Genomic DNA, 24,634 nt, shown 5'->3' with positions numbered 1-24,634 from the left:
TCCAGTGTAACTCATGTCCTTATAAAAAGGGGGAAAATTGGACACAGAGATAAGCATAGAGGGAAAATAATGTGAAAAGACATGGATAAAAGATGGCCATACACAAGTCAATGAAAGAGGCCTAGAACAGATCCTTCCTTCGCTCACAGCCCTCAGAAGGAACCAACCTTGTGGACACATCAATCTTGACTGCTAGTCTCCAGAACTGTGAGCCAATAAATCTCTGTTGTTTAAGCCACCCAGTTTGCGGTATTTTGATATGGCAGCACTAGCAAACTAATACAATTCCAAACCCTTGTCTCCTTTGTCCGTTTTCCCCAGAGAGACTGGGGGAAGAAACCCCTAAACTTAAATATTCATTTTCTTAGTCCTCATTATGGTAGAGGAGACAGCATTGGTCAATAATGATTAATTTCTACTGAAAAGATATAAATATAAATTTAACTTGTTCAGCAAAATGAAATGGAAAGACTTTGGGGAAAGCTTTATGGAAAACTTTAGCTTTCCTAACAAAAAGAACACATGTCACTAGCCTCTGTCCTTTCTATTTTTTTTTTTTTGAATTTTATTTTATTTATTTTTTTATACAGCAGGTTCTTATTAGTTATCCATTTTATACATTTTAGTGTATATATGTCAATCCCAATCTCCCAATTCATGACACCACCACCCCTCCCCCTGCCACTTTCCCCCCCTTGGTGTCCATGTATTTGTTCTCTACATCTATGTCTCTATTTCTGCCCTGCAATCCAGTTCATCTGTACCATTTTTCTAGGTTCCACATATATGCGTTAATATACGATATTTGTTTTTCTCTTTCTGACTTACTTCATTCTGTAGGACAGTCTCCAGATCCATCCACGTCTCTACAAATGACCCAATTTCGTTCCATTTTATGGCTGAGTAATATTCCATTGTATGTATGTACCACATCTTCTTTATCCATTCCTCTGTCAATGGGCATTTAGGTTGCTTCCATGACCCGGCTATTGTAAATAGTGCTGCAATGAACATTGGGGTGCAAGTGTCTTTTTGAATTATGGTTTTCTCTGGGTATATGCCCAGTAATGGGATTGCTGGGTCATATGGTAAATCTATTTTTAGTTTTTTAAGAAACCTCCATACTGTTCTCCATAGAGGCTGTATCAATTTACATTCCCACCAACAGTGCAAGAGGGTTCCCTTTTCTCCACACCTTCTCCAGCATTTGTTGTTTGTAGATTTTCTGATGATGCCCATTCTAACTGGTGTGAGGTGATACCTCATTGTAGTTTTGATTTGCATTTCTCTAATAATCAGTGTGGCTGAGCAGATTTTCATGTGCTTCTTGGCCATCTGCATGTTTTCTTTGGAGAACTGTCTATTTAGGTCTTCTGCGCATTTTTTGATGGGGTTGTTTTTGTTTTTAATATTGAGCTGCATGAACTGTTTACATATTTTGGAGATTAATCCTTTGTCTGTTGATTCGTTTGCAAATATTTTCTCCCATTCTGAGGGTTGTCTTTTCATCTTGTTTATGGTTTCCTTTGCTGTGCAAAAGATTTTAAGTTTCATTAGGTCCCATTTGCTTATTTTTGTTTTTATTTCCATTTTTCTAGGAGGTGGATCAAAAAAGATCTTGCTGTGATTTATGTCAGAGTGTTCTTCCTATGTTTTCCTCTAAGAGTTTTATAGTATCCGGTCTTACACTTAGGTCTCTAATCCATTTTGAGTTATTTTTGTGTTTGGTGTTAGGGAGTGTTCTAATTTCATTCTTTTACATGAAGCTGTCCAGTTTTCCCAGCACCACTTATTGAAGAGACTGTCATTTCTCCATTGTATACCCTTGCCTCCTCTGCCATAGATTAGTTGACCATAGGTGCGTGGGTTAATCTCTGGGCTTTCTATCCTGTTCCATTGATCAATGTTTCTGTTTTTGTGCCAGTACCATATTGTCTTGATTACTGTAGCTTTGTAGTATAGTCTGAAGTCAGGGAATCTGATTCCTCCAGCTCCGTTTTTTTTCCCTCAAGACTGCTTTTGCTATTCGGGGTCTTTTGTGTCTCCATACAAATTATAAGATTTTTTTGTTCTAGTTCTGTAAAAAATGCCATTGGTAATTTGATAGGGATTGCATCAAATCTGTAGATTGCTTTGGGTAGTATAGTCATTTTCACAATATTGATTCTTCCAGTCCAAGAACATGGTATATCTCTCCATCTGTTGGTATCATCTTTAATTTCTTTCAACAGTGGCTTATACTTTTCTGCATACAGGTCTTTTGTCTCCCTAGGTAGATTTATTCCTAGGTATTTTATTCTTTTTGTTGCAGTGGTAAATGGGAGTGTTTCCTTAATTTCTCTTCCAGATTTTTCATCATTAGTGTATAGGAATGACAGAGATTTCTGTGCATTAATTTTGTATTCTGCTACTTTACCAAATTCATTGATTAGCTCTAGTAGTTTTCTGGTGGCATCTTTAGGATTTTTTACGTATAGTATCATGTCATATGCAAACAGTGACAGTTTTACTTCTCCTTTTCCTATTGAATTCCTTTTATTTCTTTTTCTTCTCTGAATGCCGTGGCTAGGACTTCCAAAACTATGTTGAATAATAGTGGCGAGAGTGGACATCCTTGTCTTTTTCCTGATCTTAGAGGAAATGCTTTCAGTTTTTCACCTTTGAGGATGAGGTTTGCTGTGGGTTTGTCATATATGGCCTTTATTATGTTGAGGTAGTTTCCCTCTATGCACACTTTCTGGAGAGTTTTTATCATAAATGGGTGTTGAATTTTGTCAAAAGCTTTTTCTGCATCTATTCAGATGATCATATGGTTTTTCTTCTTCAATTTGTTAATATGGTGTATCACATTGATTGTTCTGTGTATATTGAAGACTCCTTGCATCTCTGGGATAAATCCCACTTGATCATGGTGTATGATCCTTTTAGTGTATTGTTGGATTCTGATTGCTAGTAATTTGTTGAGTTTTCTTGCATCTATATTCTCAGTGATACTGGTCTGTACTTTTCTTTTTTTGTAGTATCTTTGTCTGCTTTTGGTATCAGGGTGATGGTGGCCTCATGGAATGAGTTTGGGAGGGTTCCTTCCTCTGCAATTTTTTGGAAGAGTTTGAGAAGGATGCGTGTTAGCTCTTCTCTTAACGTTTGATAGAATTCACCTGTGAAGCCACCTGGTCCTGGACTTTTGTTTGTTGGAATATTTTTAATCACAGTTTCAGTTTCATTACTTGTGATTGGTCTGCTCATATTTTCTTTTTTTTTAATATTTATTTATTTATTTATTTATTTATTTATTTATTTATTCATTTTTTCATTTTTGGCTGCATTGGGTCTTCGCTTCTGCGCAAGGGATCTCTCCAGTTGCGGCGAGTAGGGGCGACTCTTCATCGCAGTGCGTGGGCCTCTCACCGTCGCGGCCTCTCCCGTTGCGGAGCACAGGCTCCAGACGCGCAGGCTCAGCAGTTGTGGCTCACAGGCCCAGCCGCTCCGTGGCATGTGGGATCTTCCCAGACCGGGGCACGAACCCGTGTCCCCTGCATTGGCAGGCGGACTCCCAACCACTGCGCCACCAGGGAAGCCCTCTGATCATATTTTCTATTTCTTCCTGGTTCAGTCTTGAAAGGCTATACCTTTCTAAGAATTTGTCCATTTATTCCAAGTTGTCCATTTTATTGGCATAGAGTTGCTTGTAGTAGTCTTTTAGGATGCTTTGTGTTTCTGTGTTTTCTGTTGTAACTTCTTTTTCATTTCTAATTTTGTTGATTTGAGTCCTCTCCCTCTTTTTCTTGATGAGTCTGGCTAATGGTTTATCAAATTTTTTTATCTTCTCAAGGAACCATCTTTTAGTTTTATTGATATTTGCTATTGTTTTCTTTGTTTCTATTTCATTTATTTCCGCTCTGATCTTTATGATTTCTTTCCTTCTGCTAACTTTGGGTTTTGTTTGTTCTTTCTCTAGTTCCTTTAGGTGTAAGGTTAGATTGTTTATTTGAGATTTTTCTTGTTTCTTGAGGTAGGCTTGTATTGCTATAAACTTCCCTCTTAGAACTGCTTTTGCTGCATCCCATAGGTTTTGGATCGTCGTGTTTTCATTGCCATTTGTCTCTAGGTATTTTTTTTATTTCCTCTTTGATTTCTTCAGTGATCTCTTGGTTATTTAGTAATGTATTGTTTAGCCTCTATGTGTTTGTGTTTTTTAGGTTTTTCTCCCTGTATTCATTTCTAATCTCATAGCGTTGTGGTCAGAAAAGATGCTTGATATGATTTCAATTTTCTTCAATTTACTGAGGCTTCATTTGTGATCCAAGATGTGATCTATCCTAGAGAATGTTCCATGTGCACTTGAGAAGGAAGTATAATTGCTGTTTTTGGATGGAATGTCCTATAAATACCAGTTAAATCTATCTGGTCTATTGTGTCATTTAAAGGTTGTGTTTCCTTATTAATTTTCTGTTTGGATGATCTGTCCATTGGTGTAAGTGAGGTGTTAAGGTCCCCCCACTATTATTGCGTTACTATCAATTTCCTCTTTTGCAGTTGTTAGCCGACGCCTTATGTATCGAGGTGCTGTTATGTTGGCTGCATATGTATTTATAATTGTTATAGCTTCTCCTTGGATTGATCCCTTGATCATTATGTAGTGTCCTTCCTTGTCTCTTGTAACATTCTTTATTTTAAAGTCTATTTTTTCTGATATGAGTACTGCTACTCCAGGTTTCTTTTGATTTCCATTTGCATGGAATATCTTTTTCCATCTCCTCACTTTCAGTCTGTATGTGTCCCTAGGTCTGAAGTGGGTCTCTTGTAGACAGCATATATATGGGTCTTGTTTTTGTATCCTTTCAGCGAGCCTGTGTCTTTTGGTTGGAGCATTTAATCCATTCACGTCTAAGGTAATTATCTATATGTATGTTCCTATGCCCATTTTCTTAATTATTATGGGTTTGTTTTTGTAGGTCTTTTCCTTTTCTTGTGTTTCCCACTTAGAGAAGTTCCTTTAGCATTTGTTGTAGAGCTGGTTCGGTGGTGCTGAATTCTCTTAGCTTTTGCTTGTCTGTAAAGCTTTTGATTTCTCCGTCAAATCTGAATGAGATCCTTGCCGGGTAGAGTAATCTTGGTTGTAGGTTCTTCCCTTCTATCACTTTAAATATATCATGCTTCTCCCTTCTGGCTTGTAGAGTTTCTGCTGAGAAATCAGCTGTTAACCTTATGGGAGTTCCCTTGTATGTTATTTGTCGTTGTTCCCTTGTGACTTTCAACAATTTTTCTTTATTTTTTGTCAATTTGATTACTATGTGTCTTGGCATGTTTCTCCTTGGGTTTATCCTGCCTGGAACTCTCTGTGCTTCCTGGACTTGGGTGGCTATTTCCTTTCCCATGTTAGGGAAGTTTTCGACTATAATCTCTTAAAATATTTTCTCAGGTGCTTTCTCTCTCTCTTCTCCTTCTGGGACCCCTATGATGCGCACGTTGTTGCATTTAATGTTGTCCCAGAGGTCTCTTAGGCTGTCTTCATTTCTTTTCATTCTTTTTTCTTTATTCTGTTCCGCAGCAGTGAATTTCCCCATTCTGTCTTCCAGATCACTTATCCGTTCTTTTGCCTCAGTTATTCTGCTATTGATTCCTCCTTGTGTAGTTTTCATTTCAGTTATTGTATTGTTCATCTCTGTTTGTTTGTTCTCTAATTCTTCTAGGTCTTTGTTAAATATTTCATGCATCTTCTCGATCTTTGTCTCCATTCTTTTCCCGAGGTCCTGGATCATCTTCACTATCATTATTCTGAATTCTTTTTCTGGAAGGTTGCCTATGTCCACTTCATTTAGCTGTTTTTCTGGGGTTTTATCTTGTTCCTTCATCTGGTACATAGCTCTGTGCCTTTTCGTCTTGTTCATCTTTCTGTGAATGTGGTTTTTGTTCCACAGGCTACAGGACCGTAGTTCTTCTTGCTTCTGCTGTCTCCCCCTTGGTGGATGAGGCTATCTAAGTGGCTTGTGCAAGTTTCCTGATGGGAGGGACTGGTGGTGGGTAGAGATGGGTGTTGCTCTGGTGGGCAGAGTCCTTTCTATTTTTATCTGTCCTTGAATTAGACAAGCAGTCAGGGGCTTCAGCTGCCACCTTGGCAGCTTGAGGTGAGAAGTAAGCACACTAAGGATATTGGAGTGGTAATACACAAATGTCCTTGATAATAATATCATTGAGTAGTTGAATGAATACTTTACTGACTCCAGAGTATCCTTGATATGGCAAAAATTAATTTGTAATATAAAAAGCACTATTAGTTAGGCATACGTTAGCTGCAGTCAATGGTTCTTCCAATACACCCTGCTAGAGTCTTTCTCCAATGAAATAAATATAGATCTTCTTTCATTTTATTCTTTTTACTCAACCATGCTTTCATCACACTTCTTTGTCATTCCTTCAGAAGGCTCTTCACATACCATAAGTAAATACAAATGAATAAATTAATCTACCTATTAAAGCTAAAATTAAATACCTCAAAATAATGGCAAAAGTTATCCTTGCATATGGGAAATAAGGGTACTTTTTTTCCTTATGTATTCTGTATGTTCCAAGTTTTTCTTCGTTTTTTTTTTAAAGAAATATTATTTTCCATAGACCTTATTTCCATTTTCTCTTTAGGCGTCTGTGGAAGTACAGCCTTAGACACTCAGTGGCTTGAGCAGTGGGGGCTGCAGACAAGTCTTCAGCGGTAAGCTGAGCACTCTTAGTCTTCAGTAGTGAACTGCTGGATTGGCACTGGGGAAGCTGCACCATTTCAGACCAGTCTGCACCTCTGGGTTGAGTAGCAGTAATCTCAGGAGCTGGAGCAGTCCATTCCCCCTGAAATTCCTCCTTGGTCGTGACATTTTCAGCAGGAACCTGCTCTTCCTTTTCAATCTCATCAGAATTTCTATAGAAACAGAGATTGGGCATGACCTCCCATGGGTGTTCACAAGGAATTAGTGCTACGCATGTGCAGAACTTTGGGGCCAGCATCCACTACATTAGACCTGCTGAGTGAGCTGCCTTGTTGTTGCACTGGATGGCAATGTCCACATGGCACAGACAAGAATCTGTGTTTCACACAGTGATGGTAGTAGGCTAACCAAGACACCTCTGTGAGAGGGTGGTGGTCATCCATGGAACCAGTAACCACTGGAAGTTACAGCTCCCAGAGACTGCCTGGATCTAATTAGTGAAGTTTCCCAGAGTGAAGTGGCTAGCAACAGCAGTGGCTCCAGGGCCATCAGCAAACTTCAGCACAGTTTACTAGGATAATTCCTGGAGGATATGACACTGACATCAGTCAGGTTTTCAATGGTAATAAGGGTGAAAGCTGTTAGCAGAAACTTCTCCAGGTTTTCTTTAGATTTATTATGTAGATGACATCACTTAATTTTCTGTAGATGTACTGTTCCATTTGGAAGTCAAGGTTGGTGCCACCTAAGTGGGTTCCTGCTGCAAGGAATTTGAGGACATATTCCCCCTTAATTTTCAGAACATCAGGGGCTCCACACATTGTGAACATTTCCCTGTAAGTCATGACAGAAACCCAGAACAATACCTTATGGACCTTTCTCTGGGTAAGGTTCCAATCTGTTTCTATCAATGGCATATATTACTTTAAAAAATCAGCACAAAATAATTAATGTTATTTTAAGAAAGCTACAGCAATGTTTATATTCCATGAATATGGGGACAAACTAGCAATCACTAATTTAAACCTATTAGTTTTATTATATCAGATATGGATTTTGCTTAAATATTCATTTATCATTAAAATGTTTCACATCATGTTAAGAGTTTATATCCACTTAAATATCGAATCTTTTCCCACTCACATTTTGATGTGATTTTTAAAATGAGTATCCAGTTACCATGGCAATAAATGACATAGGAATGTGTAGATTAAGTTGGAATGGAATCAAAACCAGATAAACTCAGAATCCATGCAACACTTTCATTTCAAACTAGTACTTTTTCTCTCCTACCATCTTCATAAATGGTAGTCAATCCAAACAATCTGTCCTAAAAAAGTTATGCTCCTGAAATATGCATTTCTGGTTATTTGAATCCAACACAGTCACTGCAAAAAGTTATGGTGACATTTTATGCATTTCTTTTAATCATGGATTTTCTGACAAATGGATAAATGGCTATCAGAATTCCGTGGCCACAGACAACTAATCCTTTGTCTTTTCTGGCAAAAACAAGTGAAATTTTGAGTAATTGTACACTGAATAAAATTGAAAGGGATAAATAATTAATATGATTAGAAATCATATTTTCTCAATAATGGGATATATTTATATTTAAATATCTATATCTGTGTTTTTCTATATATACTTCACTTGGCATGTAGTCACTGTTTTTGCCTTCACTCACAATTTTACCTCAGTATATTACCTTTGTAATAGGCAATGCAAAATTTTGAAGAATAACTATATGTTTGTTTATTATGAAAAAATATTTTATATATAATTGAAAGCCCTGGTATATTTTCTTGTCCATTTGGCCTTTGTTGTTTGATTAGCCATTTTGTAATTTTTGTTCATAGTTACTAATATAATTAATGCAAGTGACCTAAGTAAGATTAAAATACATAATTTACAAGTGAGTTCCCCAAGTTCTTGTAGGAGATGGAACCTTGTATTTTTAAAAAAAATTCTATAGAGACAAGTAGAATGTTGAGTGCATACTAAAAGTTATTTATGAATTGACGATTTTTCTACCTAAAGTGATTTAAAAACCTTAAGTAAAACCATTGAAATAAGATAGTTTGACAAGACATATAAACTGGCTTTCTTTCACTTATAGAACTTGCAATTTACAATTTAGAAGGGCCTTAAGAGGAAAGAAAAAGTTAAAACAAAACAATTTCCTCTTTTTAAATCTATCAACACATGGGTTCTATTACCCATGTAGACAGTGAAAGGTTTGGGAAACTAGATTAATTTATGAGTTTCCTTAAACATTTCACCATGAACCGAAATCTGTCTTAATTGATGGCTATTATTTTGTTATAATTACACATTTTCTTTTGTCAAGAGCTGTTGAAAAATATTTTGAGGCAGTTTAAGTCTTGATGGTTGACTAAATGATGGGTCTTTTTCCACTTTCCTAACAAAACGCTACAAGACACTGTTAGAAGTTCACTTTCCCAGGGTGGTTCTCCCCAAGCAAATAGTGTTTCCAGAGAATAGTTGAGATCCCCAGTGGTTTGACTGGTTGAACTTCTATTCATCTTTTAGCCACAAGCCAAGAGTATATTGGCAAACACTGTTCGGTACCAAAAAAAAGTAATAATATTTATAAGAATGTCTATACACGAGTAAACCTGTAGGGTCTTAAGAAGCACAAAGTGATTGTGAAAATAGGTCTCCTGGGTTAAGAGCTGGGAATCAAATGCATTAGGAAGTCCAGCAGGAAGGGGCTGATAAAGAATATTCTTTGTTCCTTTGGATATAGTAATACTTAAGATAAAACTCGAGTACATTTTAGAGTGCCTGAGTCTAACTTGAGAATAAAACATGGGGTGAATATTGAAAAGAACAGAAGGAAAACATTAAAAAATTTTCACACTAAGCTAAATATTTGTGGTTCAAACATAAATTATTTTCAAGTCATTTTAAGGACTCTCTAGTTTTGAACTCTCATTCACAAAGAAGAGCAACTGTCAGGTGTCTCCTAAAATAGCCACAAGGAACACTCAGTAAAATAAATATATTTATAAAGATAGTTTAAAATCATATTAAATATGAGTATTAGAATAATTTGTTGTATGAAATAAGTTATGTACATAAATGAGTGGGTTAATGAATGTTATCTATTTTAGTACTTTGAATTACAAAACTAACACGTGCTATCCCCTGCCTTTAACAAAATCACATGTATCCTTTTTTGTTGTTGATTTAAACATGTACACTTCTTTATGTACCATATACTTTATGTTTACAAACAATATTGTACTTTATATATGTAGGAATAAATGAAGACCAATCAAATGAGAATGAGCAAGGAATATTTACACAGAATTTGCTACAGCGAGGGAGACAGCCACAATCACTTGTTTGGGCACTCAAAGGCAGGCAGGGGAATGGGAGAGCTTTCTAATGGAAAAAATGGAAGGCTTCAGGTATGCCCTGATTGGAGGTGGTTGGCATGGGGAAGCTGTAGGTAGTCAAGCTAATTAATAGTGGGACATCCTATGTGATTGGTTAGGGGTGCATATTTGGGGTTCTCTGGTTTGTCCTAAGTTGGAAGTGGGACAAAAATTAGGGCCACTGTCAGTTATTAATCAAATCCTGGCCATGTGGGGCCAACTGTTACAAAGGTTATTGTTTGGCTTCCTGAACTGGTAACTAGAGATATCAGTCTGACTACCTATAAGTCTGACTTATAAATAGGTCGGCTATATGTAGCTAATGAGTTGATTTCCTGGATTATTTGTTGTGGGTCAGACATCTATCTATCTACCTATCTATCTATCTATCTACCCACCTATCTATCTATCTATCTATCTGGTCTGGCCATTGTCTGTTTCCTTATTCATTCTCTCCTGGACTTCTCAATAACTTGATATTTTCATTTAAAGGCAAATCATTGCCAGACCGGCAATCAGTGCATGTATGTTTTCTTCATTCTTCATAACAGCTGCATAATATACCACAGTATAAGTAGACAAAAATGTAGTCAGCTGTTTTGAAGGACATCCAGATGGCTTTCAGCGTTTTGTAATTTCAAAATATTCTGCAGTAAATGTCCTTAACTAAGCATCTTGACTTAATGGTATCATTAACATTACTGGTCAAATACTTAGAATTTAAATTACTGAGTCAAAGGTTATGTTTGTTTGAAATTTTAATACATACAAATGCATCATTTTAAGTACTTTTAACAAAGCCCCTATAAAGGCCTTCGTTGTCAGAAGCTAAGACCCCTGATGCTCTAGCTTTTGATCTGTAGACATCAAAAAAGATTAGATGGTAGATTTTCATTTCAAGGTGGCAAAATACGAATATGGGGCAAGTCCACAGCACCCCATTCCTAAAAGTCACTCCCCTAAAAAGATAGCTGGAACAAGGGAATTTTGAGCAATCATTGGTAGATAGAAGCTGTGAGCAATCACTGGTAGATAGAAATCGAAAGGGGAAATTGTAGCTCCAAAGATCAAGGGATATCACTTGTTTAGAAGGGGTACTGCTACTGTATAGAAAAGTAGAAGAAGTTCCAGAAGCAATTTCCTGGATCATTGAAACAACCTGATAATTCAACCTCTGTTAAATGCCTCTTGGAATAGGCAGCCAAGATCTATGTATTTGTTTCCAGGAAAGAGCAGTGAATAAGTGAGTTTACATCAGAGATTCAGGGCAGTACCTGGCTATCCGGCAATAAATGACTGAGAGGAATGAGGAGCATTACAGATAACCAGCTGTTTGGTCAGTGTCTAGTTCTATGCCATACCCATTATCGCTAATAAATGGCAGAAGTTAAGGCCATGGCTGGAGCTGGTTAGTTGTGCAAAGAATAAAAGAGATAGCCTAATAGGAATTCTCAACTACTAAGATGAATACACAATTCCTTCTCAACACTTGCAGGAAGCTTATACCATTGAAGAGGAAGAGCAAACAACACAGGCATAAACTTGCACATATGGAAAAAAAAGCAAGAGAACAAGATTTTGAAAAATTAAATATAATGTTTTAAGAGTGATACTATATTTTATTCAATTGTAAGACTAGGTGGATATAACAAAGAACTAACCAGAGTCATCAAAATAAAAAAATAAAATTGTAGAGATAGATAAGCTAATTGCAAGATGGGCATGGCTGTAGAGTGACTGAGAAAGCTGGAAAATAAAGGGAGAGAGAAATAATGAAAAAGTTAAGAGACTTAGAAAATAGGCTCAGGTGATTAAAAAAAAAATCTAAATGGAGCTTCAAAAGAATAATATATACTACAGAGTAGGCAATAATTAAAGAGATAAAAAAAAGGAAATTCTTCTCTAAGTAAAGAAAATATGAGAAAAAAAAGGGCACACTCAGTGTTGGGCAGGATTTACAAAAACAAAGCAAAGCAAATCAAACAGAAAACAAAACAAAGTAAAAAAACCAAAAAAACAAAAAACCCTCCAAATCAATTGGTTCCAAATATGTTTGCATATATCTGAAATTTCAGAACATTAAGATTGGAATAAAAATCCTAACAGTTTCCAGAGAAAATTGTAAAAACCAGGACTAATGACCACAATTAATTTATATAATTTGTTTGCTGGAAGGCTGCCACGTCATTTGCTATCCATGATGGTATATTTGTAAGTCACCCTTGAAGGGCTCTGGTCTGCATCTCTGCCTCAGTCTCTCTGTACAAGATATGGTTCCATCTCTCTGGCAACCTGTCACTTTCACTCATTCTTAAGTTTCATTTAATCTGCTCTTTTGACCTTTGACTCAATGCCCTATTTTCTGTCTTATTGTCTTCCAAACAGATTCTTCATGCAAAGACTTACAGTTCACTGATACTACTTTTCTGAGTTGGCCTTATAAATTGTGTCCTAGAAAACCCTACAGGCATGGCATGGCCTTCCTGAAAATGACCTAGTTCCTGCTTGCAGCCTCCTGGCAGTCTGCTGTCAAGATATTTGTGTACTGAAAACAAAGAAAGAGATTTTCAAATGTTCGAAGCACATATTTTAGACCTTAATAATGGTCTGTAGTTTTTAAAACCTTTATGGTGTCTGAACACATTTAAAAACTATTTGTGTTGTGTTTGAACACATTTTAAAAATATTTGTTATACATTAATACTTTCTCCTTGAATAAATAAAATATTACAGATAAGGCAAAAATCTTTCATTGACTACCATCCTGAATCTTGGTTCTTTTTCCCATCTTTAAAATTGCCAACCATCTCAGTTTGAGGTGTAGCATTCCAGACCTTCTTCTCTATGCAATTATCTATGTATATCTGTTACGAAATATAGTATTTTTGATGTGTTTAAAAATATAAATAGTATCCAATTATATATTTTGTCCTTCACTTTGTTTTATTCACTGCAATACTTTCCCATGTGAGTGTGTATAGGTCCTTATCGCTTTTGAAATATATGATATCCTTTAGTACAGATATATCATTATTTATTTAGTCATCACCTTATTCATGAACATTTAGGTTGTTTCAAAATGTTTGTTTTTATAAACAGTTTTGTAATGTATATCACTGAGCATTGTAATTGTTTGTTATTCTAGGACAGATGAGCAGTGAGCGGCAATGTTGAGTCACAGGACCTGCTTGTTTGCATTTTAATAGATATTACTAAATTTCCCTATATTAAGTGACATTTTCATTAGCAGTGGAAGAGAGTATCTATATCCTCAAACTCCCATAGACACAGGTATTATCAACCTTTTAAATGAGTACCTATTCACTGGGTGAAAAATGAAATTTCGTTGTTTTAATCTCCATTTACTGTTTTCATTACATTTTCTTGTGTACCTTACACTACAGGATTGAACTTGAAATCACTAAGGTATGCAGTGATATATATATATATATATATATATATATATACACACACACACACACACATACACATACACACTGAAATCTGAAAGCTATCAACTGTTTCCATATATTTGGAAGAAAATTTAATTTTTTAATGGAGTTTTCCATCAAGAATCTCTTACCCATGGCTAAATGAGGGAGAGTTCTTTCCAAAATGAATAGCACCTTATATAGTCACCAAAAAATATTTAAATCATAGAGCCATTTTTAAGCACAGTAAAGGCAAATTCAGATATCTGGTCTATGAGTTCCAAAGGTAGTAGTCCACATTCATGTTCTGTCCCATACAATTGCATTCCAGATTATATTTTGTTATATTTGCATCATTGACAGCTCGTGATTTGTTTTGTTTGTTTCTTCTGTTTTTCTTTCCTTCTGTTTCCATTTCTTTCCTTTAAGTGTGTTATTCGAACATATATTTAGGATTCCATCTTGATTTATTTATAACATTTTTGAGCCTATTGCTTTGAATACATTTTTGTGGTTGCTCTGAGTATTACAATATGCAAATGTGAATTATCATAGTCTACTGATGTCATCCTTTAACTACTTCCAGTGGAGTATTTAAAACTTACTTCCATTTAGGTCTTTTACTCTCCCAATTAAAAAAAAACATCTATCTATCTATCTATCTATCTATCTATCTATCTATCTATCTATCTACCTATCTATCTATCTAGTTGTTCCAAGTATTTCCTCTCCATACATTAACAGATATTATTTTTTTTTATTTCCACCAACAAATATGATCTAAGAGATTCATCAGGATAAGTCTATTATATGCCCTTCTATTATTATTTTACTACTCTATTCTACTATTATTCTATTATTATTACCATTCCATTATTATTTTCTTTCTGAAGTTTATGCCTTCTTCTGTTATCATTTGTTTTATGCCAAAGAGCTTCCTATAGATATTCTTTAAAGGTTTATTTGCAACATATTTTCTTAGTTTTTTTTTTTTCACTCTGAGAATGTCTTCATTTTCCATTGAAAATGTCTTTATTTTCCATTTATTCTTGATAGATGGTTTTTCCAGGTATAGAATTCACATCTGACAGTTCTTTTCTTCTTGCATAGAAAAATATTACGTGAATTCCTTCTAGTCTCCATAGTTTCAGATGAGAAATCAGCTGTCACTTGATTTGGTATCCCCTTCGTTGGTTGTAAAACTTTTTATTGTCTTTACAATAAATGTAAATTGTTTATATGATTTCAGATGTTTAATGATGATGTGTCTTGGATGGATTCCTTTATGTTTATCTTATTTAGATTTGCTCAGCTTTTGAATCTGTAGGCTTATATATTCCACCAAATGTGGGTAATTTTTAGCCACTATTTATTTGAATAACTTTTCAGCACCCAGTTCTTTCTCCTCTTTTTCTGGGACTTGAATAATATGAATCTTAGATCTTTTGTTATTGTATCACAGTTTCCTAAGGCTCTGTGTTCTGTCTCTCTTTTTTGCGGTGGGGGGAAGGGAGAGGAGGGATTTTCTATTTTTCTCTCTGCTGTTCAGATTGAGTAAATTCCATTGTTCTGCCCTCAAGTTTCTTGGTTCTGTCTTCTTTCAACTCCATTTTACTACTGAGTCTATCCAGTGAGTTTTCTATTTTAGTTAGTGTATCTTTCAGTTCTATAATTCCTACTTGGAATATATATTCTTTTCAATAAGTTATATAACAGATATTAGCAAATAATAATGCCCATATTTTGTATTTTTTCACTTGTGTTGGGAATTTTTAATCACTTATTGAAGCTATGTTATGATGGCTGTGTTAAAGTTTCTGTCAAATAGTTACAACATCTGATTCATCTCAATATTAGCATTATCTGATAGTCTTTTCTCATTAAAGCCATGCGTTTCCTGGTCTTGGTATAATGAGTCATTTTTGGTTGTATTTTGGACATTTTACATGTTATGTTAGGAGACTTGATATTATTTAAATCTTTTATTCTAGTAGGAATTCTCTGTTTAAGTTTAGCATGTAGGTTATGGCCTACTTTTCTGGGTTATATTCCAAGGAGAATTTTAGTTTTCTGATCTCTTGCAATGCTAATCTGGTCTGCTTTGTTTTTCTAGTTCTATTTTGCATTCCCACTGACTTCTTTCAGGAATCACTTTGGGGATGGATGGTATTTCCATGGGCCATTGGGTGGGGGACACTAGACTCATGATATGGAGAGTGCTTCCTCTGACCTATTCTCTACCCATCCAGTGCCAGTGTGTATTCTATGCTAACTTTGCTGGTGCCTCTGGGGCAGGGTAGCTAGTCTTCCCTTTGCTAATCCTTTGCCCAGAGAAATCAGGCTTTACTTGTTTTTTTTGTTTCATTTTGTTTTTGTTTTCTTCCTATGCCTGTAGGCAGTTCCAGATTGCAGCACTCTCCAATGCCCAGTCTAAGATATATGATAGATAAAAAGAAAATCCAAGAAATTTTCTATGGTGTCATACTTCAAGTTTTGAGGTTCCTGGACAGTCCAACTTCTTATTTCCACCATTCAGTCTTTTTATTATTTGCTGTGAAATTTTTTTCTAGGGCATATAGTTGTATTCAGAGGGGAGGAGTAGAGAAAATTGAATCTATTCCATCTTGTTCCCTGAGTTACTTTTTACAATCTGTAATACACTCTCATGTCTGTCATCTCACTTGTTCCTCCCCAAAGCTCTGTGGGGCTTGCTCTTGTGAAAGTGTGACTCTATGAGGTAAAATTCAAAGGGTTTGGATCAAGTGTAAATGTATCTAACTTCTAGGTAGCAAAAAGTTAAAAAAAAAAAAAAAAAAAAACTTCTGCTATAAAACAAAATACCCCAAAACTTACTAGCTTAAAAAAATCACCTATTCAGCTCATGATTCTGTGGGTAAATTGCACTATTCTGATTTTGGCCAAGTTGGCTGATCTCTACTGGACCTACTAATGTGTCTGTGGTCATTCATTAGGTCTGAAATATCTTGAACAGCCTCACTCACATGTCTTGTAGTTGTTGGATGTTGGCTGGTGTGATGGAGATATGAGGTCACATATCTTCTTTTGACAGGCTTTCTCAGTCTTCTTCTCAGGGTAGTGGAAGGATTCCAAACAGAACAAGAAAGGGCAGGCCCCAACAAAAAACACTTTTCAAATCTCTGCTTGCTCTATGTTTGCTCTTGTCTCATCAGTCAAAGCAAGTCATAAGCCTAAGCTCAGAGTCAGTGCAGGTGGTGACTCCTAAAGAATGCAGATATAAGGAGAGGAAGAATTTGTGGCCATTGAACAATCTACCATGCCCACAATCAAGGTCTGAGCCATACATATTCACAAGTTAGCTCCTATTTGCATTACTTTTATAATTTATAATGTCTATTATATCTATTACCTCATTTGTTTTTATGAATATCTCATGTTTGATATGTGGGAAGGCATAATTGTCCTCTTTGATAAAAAATTCAATATGCTTATGGCTAGTCCAAATATAACTTATATGTTGACATTGAAACAGTCACACAAGCAAATGTTTAAGTAAAGTTTTGATATGCATTATATTAGGACTTCTTCCAGGTTCACTGAAGTGTTAGCTATAAGACCTGATGTTTTTATTCTTTGTTACCTTCCCAAGCATAATTGGTGGTTGTCAGTTATTTTATTCTAGGCTTTGTTGAAAAAGTCCATGTCTATCTTAATCACATTTTCCATGACTTTATAAATGATGAATATATCCTCTGTGCAGATGGAAAGAATTCTTACTTGTAGTTTATTCTTACATAAGTGAGGCTTAAATTTACTGATCATATTTATTGCTTGATGCAAAACCATTTTACCTTTCACCATATCTTTGTTGAAGGGGCAATTATAATAAAACAAGCTTATATGTTTAGATTTACCATAATTTATCTGGATGTTAGGAGAATATTGCCTTTGTTATTTTTGTATTGTTATTACTACCTATATTTTATCCTACTTAAAAAAATATATATATATTTTAACATCTTTATTGGAATATAATTGCTTTACAATGGTGTGTTAGTTTCTGCTTTATAACAAAGTGAATCAGCTATATGTATACATACCTCCCCATATCTCCTCCCTCTTGCGTCTCCCTCCCACCCCCCATCCTACCCCTCCAGGTGGTCACAAAGCACTGAGCTGATCTCCCTGTCCTATGCAGCTGCTTCCCACTAGCTATCTATTTTACATTTGGTAGTGTATATATGTCCATGCCACTCTCTTACTTCGTCCCAGCTTACCCGTCCCCCTCTCCGTGTCCTCAAGTCCATTCTCTATGTCTGTATCTTTATTCCTGTCCTGCCCCTAGGTTCTTCATAACCATTTTCTTTTTTTTTTAGATTCCATATATATGTGTTAGCATACAGTATTTGTTTTTCTTTTTCTGACTTACTTCACTCTGCATGACAGACTCTAGGTCCACCCACCTCACTACAAATAACTCAATTTCGTTTCTTTTTATGGCTGAGCAATATTCCATTGTACATATGTGCCACATCTTCTTTATCCATTCATCTGTCGAAAAAATATATTTTTAATGTTTTCTATCTTTGGAAATCATTGGTCCCATAATTTCAGTTTTAAAAAGTCACTTCTAGCTTTTCTTTAGAGTGAAGACTGATAGTTTAGCATCCATTATTTCATAAGAATAATTTAGATTTCCTCTTAAACATACCACTCAATAACTGCAGTAACAGAGGTTTATAGTCTCTTTCTGAGGTGTCTCTGAAATCCTTGTGAGTTTTTTCCGCAGCTTATCTTCATCAGCTTGTAACTACTCAGATAAGCTTAGCATCATCTGCAAACTTACATATTCCATTTTGTACTCTTTCTTTTAGATCAATTATGTGAGAATCTGAACTTTATCAAAATGTGAAAAAGTCTAGGCACAGTGTTTATTCCCAGGTACCCTACTGCAAACAATTCTCCATCCATAAAATTGATAAGCTACCCCTTCTCTTTGTTTTCTTTGTGTTATGTAGGTGCATATTCATGAAAATACCTGCCCTCTAACATTCAGTTCTAGGGTAGAGGGAAATAGGGTTTGATAAATGTATGAGAGAGCTTAATACATTGCAAAAGGCTTACTAAACTCAATAGTTGACAGCTCTTCCTTTCTGTTTTGTCTAAACATTTATGTTTTCTATTGGAGCACTCTGGAGAGAAAGGATTTGCACTATTTATCCTTAGAGTAACAATGTGACATGCCCTCCACCCACTCCCCCTCCTGTATACGTTATGCTTCCTTAAGTGTGCAATGAACCACTCTACCTTATATATTGCACCAATCTATTAGGCATGCAAGAGAGAGTTACTGGTCTGAAATTCTAAATCTTTCCACAATGTTTTTTATGGATGGTGTCAAAACAAAGGGAAATTCAAAATAAATAAAACCACCACTCTCATTTATAATGTTAGGGCTTAAGACAAGCAACAACAGGCACAAATACACCAGTACATTCCAATACACTTTTTCTTAGTCATGTTAGTGACACCACAGTGTCAGACTAACGATCCCTCACTGGCTTATTGAAATATAAGATGCAAGAAGCTTTCTCTTATGGTGAGTATCTTAGTTCTCTGAAATCTTTGTTTATGTCAGTGGTTTCCACCTGGGGGGAGAATTTGTCCTTCTTGGGACATTTGTCAATGTCTAGAGACATTTTTGGTTTCTACAACTTGGGCATGATGGTGCTACTGTCATCTAATGGATAGGGGTCAGGGATGCCACTAAACATCCCACATTGCACAGGTGATCTCTTTACAACAAATTACCTGGCCCCAAAGGTCAATACCACCAAGAGTGAGAAACAGTGGTTTACATCATCTTCTTTTGCATATGTTTCCTCATTTGGTTGGCAACAGTTGTCCAGTGTAACCAAATGTTCACCATAATCCTGAACATTGATATTTGTTTTAATAACTGTCCTGTTGTGCATATGATGTCACAACATATGAAGAGCATATGTTTTACAACATACCCATATGAACTATATGATTTCACTTTTGCCTTAATTTTAATCTTATTGATACTTAAACAAGAATTGCTTTGTAGCACATTATCTTTGGACAACTCCCACAAATTATTTTCTTTCCCACTGACTCCTGGGTTCCCTTGTACTTTAAACACTGTTCATCATACCTAAAAGAACTGCAACACTTAGTAGTAGTGGTATGGATTATCTACCTTCAGGATAAATCTGATTCTGAAATTATCCCCATGAACATATAGTGTTTCATAGTAGGTACTGAACTAGGAATCCACAGTCTACAACTTCTTGAGCTGCATAAATACAGTATAGAAATACATCCAACACAATAGCATTGTTTCAAAGCAAATAATTGTTTCCAAGAAAACCTGACCAAAAGTAAAATAATTGAGAGGTAGAAATGATCAGATGTCTCTTAGGTCCAATGGTTTAATTCATTTAGACCAAATTTAATTTCTTTCAAGCTAAGGCATATGAGGAAATGCTAATTTGCATGAGTTCTTTAGCAGTAATATTCATTAAAACTATTATGGTTCATTGCAATGTCAAAAGAAACTCTTTTTTTTTTTTCTTTTACAAGCTGATATGTATTAATGAGAAAGTTACTGACCCCCTCTTTTTTCTGTGTGTGACCGATAGAACAAGAATCACTAGGATAAAATCAGCAGTTTCACAGTTCTTGTTCTCTGTCAAACGGCGACACACTGACAGATCCTTCAAGTTTGATTCATTAGGCAAGTTTTTCATATGTGAGGCTAATAAGCTATGACTTTTAGCTCTCAGTAAATTTAATCATCGTGCAATTTATGTGTGCTTATTGACTTTATTTCACTATACAGGAGGCATATGTGCTTTAAAATATAGTGCCATTTGTGCATGGAATCAGAAAATTTTAAAGCTTGAGATCATTTAGTCTCAACCTTGTCATCTTAGAGTAGAAACTGAGGCATATGATGAATGCCAGACTGCGAAATAGTGAGTCAGACTGTGAATTTTAAGTTTATAGTTCACTGTTAATTCTCTTTGAGCTACCATTTTGCTCACATTATAAGGCTTCAAAATTAAATTCAAACTTGATTTTATAACATGATTGATTATTCTTTTCTTACCAAGAACATTGAAATAACTACTTTGCATTACAGGTTATAGTTGGTAACTAAATATTCTCACTAGTAAATAAGTGGAAGATTTTTAAAATAATGGACTATTTTATACAAATTGTTCTTTAGAGTATCGAAAGTACCTTAGGAGTAATAGCAGTCTTTTACTTTTAGATCAGGTCTTCTGTCTGCTATCTTGTAGGCAAAGGAATAATGAACATACTATAGATTAAAAAATATATATATTACTTACTATTTTGCAACTTGGGCAAATCACTGAGCCTCAGTTTCCTCACCTTGAATAAGAAAAATAAATGATTATCCATGAACCTCATAGACAATGTTCATGAAATAAGGTAAAGTAAATGAGATCACCTTTGTAAACTAAAAAAACAGATTTATATAAGTTAATATTATCATATTAGTGAAATATTTTTTGTTCAGACCCAAAACCAATGTTTTCATGGCTCTATTCTACTTCTTTTCCAATTTCTTAGTTTTGTTATTTGAACAACTACAGATGATGCTTCTTGACATGAATTTTTTTAAATACGTTAAAAAATTGATAGCAGTTGATTAAACCTTACAAAAGATTTTTTTTTTAAATAAACTTTATTTTTTAGAGAAGTTTTAGGTTCACAGAAAAATGAAGTGTAAAGTACAGGGAGTTTCTATATCTACCCTGCCCCCACACATGCACAGCATCCCCTACTATCAACATCCGTCACCAGAGTGGTACATTTGTTACACTCAATGAACCTACACTGATACATCATTATCATCCAAACTCCATAGTTTACATTATGGTTCACTCCTTATGTTGTACAATCTATGGGTTTTTGCAAATGATTAATGATATATACCCACCATTAGGGTATCATGCAGAATAGTTTAAGTACCCTAAAAATCTCTGTGCTTCCTTGCCCCTAATACCTGACAACCAATGATCTTTTTAACTGTCTCTGTAGTTTTGGCCCTCCAAGGTGTCATACAGTTGGAATCATACAGTATGTGGCCCTTTTGGACTGGCTTCTTTTAGTTAGGAATGTATATTTATAGTTCTTCCTTGTCTCTTCATGGCTTGATAGCCCATATCTTCTTATCACTGAATAATACTTATTGTCTGGATGTACCACAGTTTATTTATCCATTCACAATCTGAAAGACATCTTGGTTGCATCCAGGTTTTGGCAATTATTAACAAAGCTGCTGTAAACACACATGTGGATGGTTTTGTGTAGATATGTTTTCAAATCCTTTGAGAAAATACCAAGGAGTGCAACTGCTAGATTGTATAGTAAGAATATGTTTAGTTCTGTAAGAAAATGTCCATCTTTCAAAGTGGCTGTACCACCTTGCATTCCTACGGGCAATGAATGAAAGTTCCTATTTCTTCATAGCCTCACGAGCATTTTGTGTTGGTAGTGTTTGGATTTTGGCCATTCCAATAGGTGTGTAGTGGTATCTCGTTTTAATTTGCAATTCCCTGATAACATATTGTGCAGAACATCTTTTCATAAGCTTATTCATTATGTGTATACGTTCTTTGGTGAGATATCTGTTAAGTTCTTTGGCCCATTTTTAAATCAGGTTGTTTATTGTCTTATTGAGTTTTAAGGGATGTCTGTATAGTTTTGAATAACACTACTTTATCAGAAGTGTCTTTTGCAAATATTTTCTCCCAGTCTGTGGCTTATCTTTTTATTCTGTTGACATTGTCTTTCACAGAGAAGTGTTTAATTTTAATGGGGTCCAGGATATTAATTTAGTGATAAGAGGGACATCCTTGCCCTGTGACTGAAATTAGTGAGAAACCTTCAAGTTACTTAGCATTCAGTATTATGTTAGCTGTAGGGTTCTTTTGGTAAATATATTTTATCAAGTTGAGGAAGTTCCCTTCTACACCTTGTTTACTGAAAGATTTTATTATGAATGAGTCCTGGATTTTATCAAATGCTTTTTCTGCATCAATTGAAATGATCATGTGATTTATAAGCCTATTAGTGTGAGGGACTTCATTAATTGATTTTCAAGGTTTGAACCAGACTGGCAAAACTGGGATAAATTCCACTTTGTTGTGGTCAATAATTGTTTTTATACTTCATTGGATTTGATCTTCTAATATTTTGTTGAAGACATTAGCATCTATGTTCATGAAAGATATTGGTCTGTAGTTTTCTTTTCTTGTAATGTCTTTGTCTGCTTTGGGAATCAGGGCACTACTAGCCTCATAGAATGAGTTAGGAAGTATTCCCTCTGCTTCTGTATTCTGGAAGAGATTCTAGAGATTGGTATAATGTATTCTTTAAGGTAGAATTCACATATGGACCCATCCAGGACTGGTGCTTTCTATTTTGAAAGATTGTTAACTATTGGTTCAATTTCTTTAATAGTTATAGGCTTATTCAAATCGTCTATTTCTTCTGGTCTGACTTTTGGCAGTCTGTGTCATTTCAAGGGATTGGTTCACTTCAACTAAATTATCAAATCTGTGGGCATAGGGTTGTTCATATTCCTCTTATTATACTTTTAATGTCCATGGGATCTGTAGTCATGTCCCCTGTTTAATTTCTGATACTAGTAATTTGTTTTTAAAGTGGGTTTCTTGTAGAAAACATATAATTGGGTCTTTTGTGTGATCTGCTCAGACAATCTCTGTCTTTTAATTGGTGTATTTAGACAATTGACATTTAAAGTGATTATTGACAAACTTGGATTAATACCTATCACATTTTTTCCTGTTTGTTGTTTGTTGCCCTTGTTCTTTGTTCCTGCTTTTGTCTTTAACTCTTTTTCTGTTTTTTTTTTCTGTATGTGTGTGTGTGTGAGTCTGCGTGATTTTAATCAATCATTCTATATGAGTCAACTTTCTCTCCTTTCTTAGCATATCAACTTTTCTTCTTCCTTAAACATTATTTTTAGTGGTTACATGGCTAGGAATTTAGGTTGCAGGTGGAATTAAGGTTGCTAATCAGCTGACCTTAAGATAAAGCAATTATCCTGGATTCTCCATACGGGCTGAAGGTAATCACAAAGGTACTTAAATGTGGAAGATGGAGGTAAAATAATCAGGTTGAGAGTTATATGACATGAGATAGACTTGGCCAGCTATTGCTGGCTCTGAAGGTGGAAGGGGATCGTGAGCTAAGGGATGTGGGTGGCCTTTAGAAGGTGGAAAAGTAAAAAAGAAAACATTTTACTATAGAAATTCCAGAAAGAAATGAAGCACAGGCAACATCTTGACTTTAGCTCAGTGAGATCCATTACAGGCTTCTGACTTACAGAACTGTAGGGCAATCAATCTGTGTTTTTTTAAGCCATTAAGTTTATGGTAATTTGTTACAGCAGCCACAGGAAACTAATACAAAAAACAAACTAAAAAGATGAGCTATACAAAATATAAAGATAATCATTCCCCACAAACTGGAGGTATCTCTCTCTTCAGAGAGTAGATATTTTGGGGGGAAGTGTTCTAAAAAAGGATTCAAAAATGATATAGAGAGTTTGATTGCATGAAGCTGAAATTTGTTTAAAAGGAAGTATAGTAAGAAAATAATAGTGATTCATTCTTTAATATATGGATTCAGCTGCTATTTTTTTTGATAATTCAAATGAAGAAATTCCTGTTGATATATAATGTACCATGGACATAAAAGTATTCAGCATGCTCCCAAGGTCTCATATCCACCTTCACATTGTTAAATGGAGATAAATGCACTCCTCTCAAGATTGAGAAGTTATTTTTCAGTGACAGTTTAAAATCTCCCCTCTCTCCTACTTTTCTTCTACTACCTTGAATTCTGAGTCTGCCTCTTATGCAACAATACAAACCATAAAGATGCTCATCTATGTGACTATTCCCATATGTTTCCTGAATAAATAACTAAGCCAGCAAGTGCAGTTTTACTTCACATTTCTGCTTTACCAAGTTTTTTTCTCCAAATAATAGATGTCATGCATATTTCTTTAAAGAGGAAGCAGATAAGTTTTGACTTA

At 35.3% G+C, this 24,634-nt stretch overlaps 1 long non-coding RNA gene and 1 pseudogene across 2 annotated transcripts in view; one reads left to right on the top strand and one right to left on the bottom strand.

Moving 5' to 3' along the window:
- Window positions 1-24,634, top strand: part of LOC309637584 — a 571,193-nt gene that overhangs the window by 375,718 nt on the left and 170,841 nt on the right. The window lies entirely within an intron of this gene.
- LOC309637499 (small ribosomal subunit protein uS2 pseudogene) lies at window positions 5,730-14,199 on the bottom strand (annotated as a pseudogene). Its single transcript has one exon. The product of its transcript is annotated as a small ribosomal subunit protein uS2 pseudogene (transcript).

Source organism: Balaenoptera physalus (assembly GCF_965194825.1).
Source record: "Balaenoptera physalus genome assembly, chromosome: 11".
Lineage (NCBI taxonomy): Eukaryota > Metazoa > Chordata > Mammalia > Artiodactyla > Balaenopteridae > Balaenoptera > Balaenoptera physalus.
This window is presented reverse-complemented; position numbering and strand designations above follow the sequence as displayed.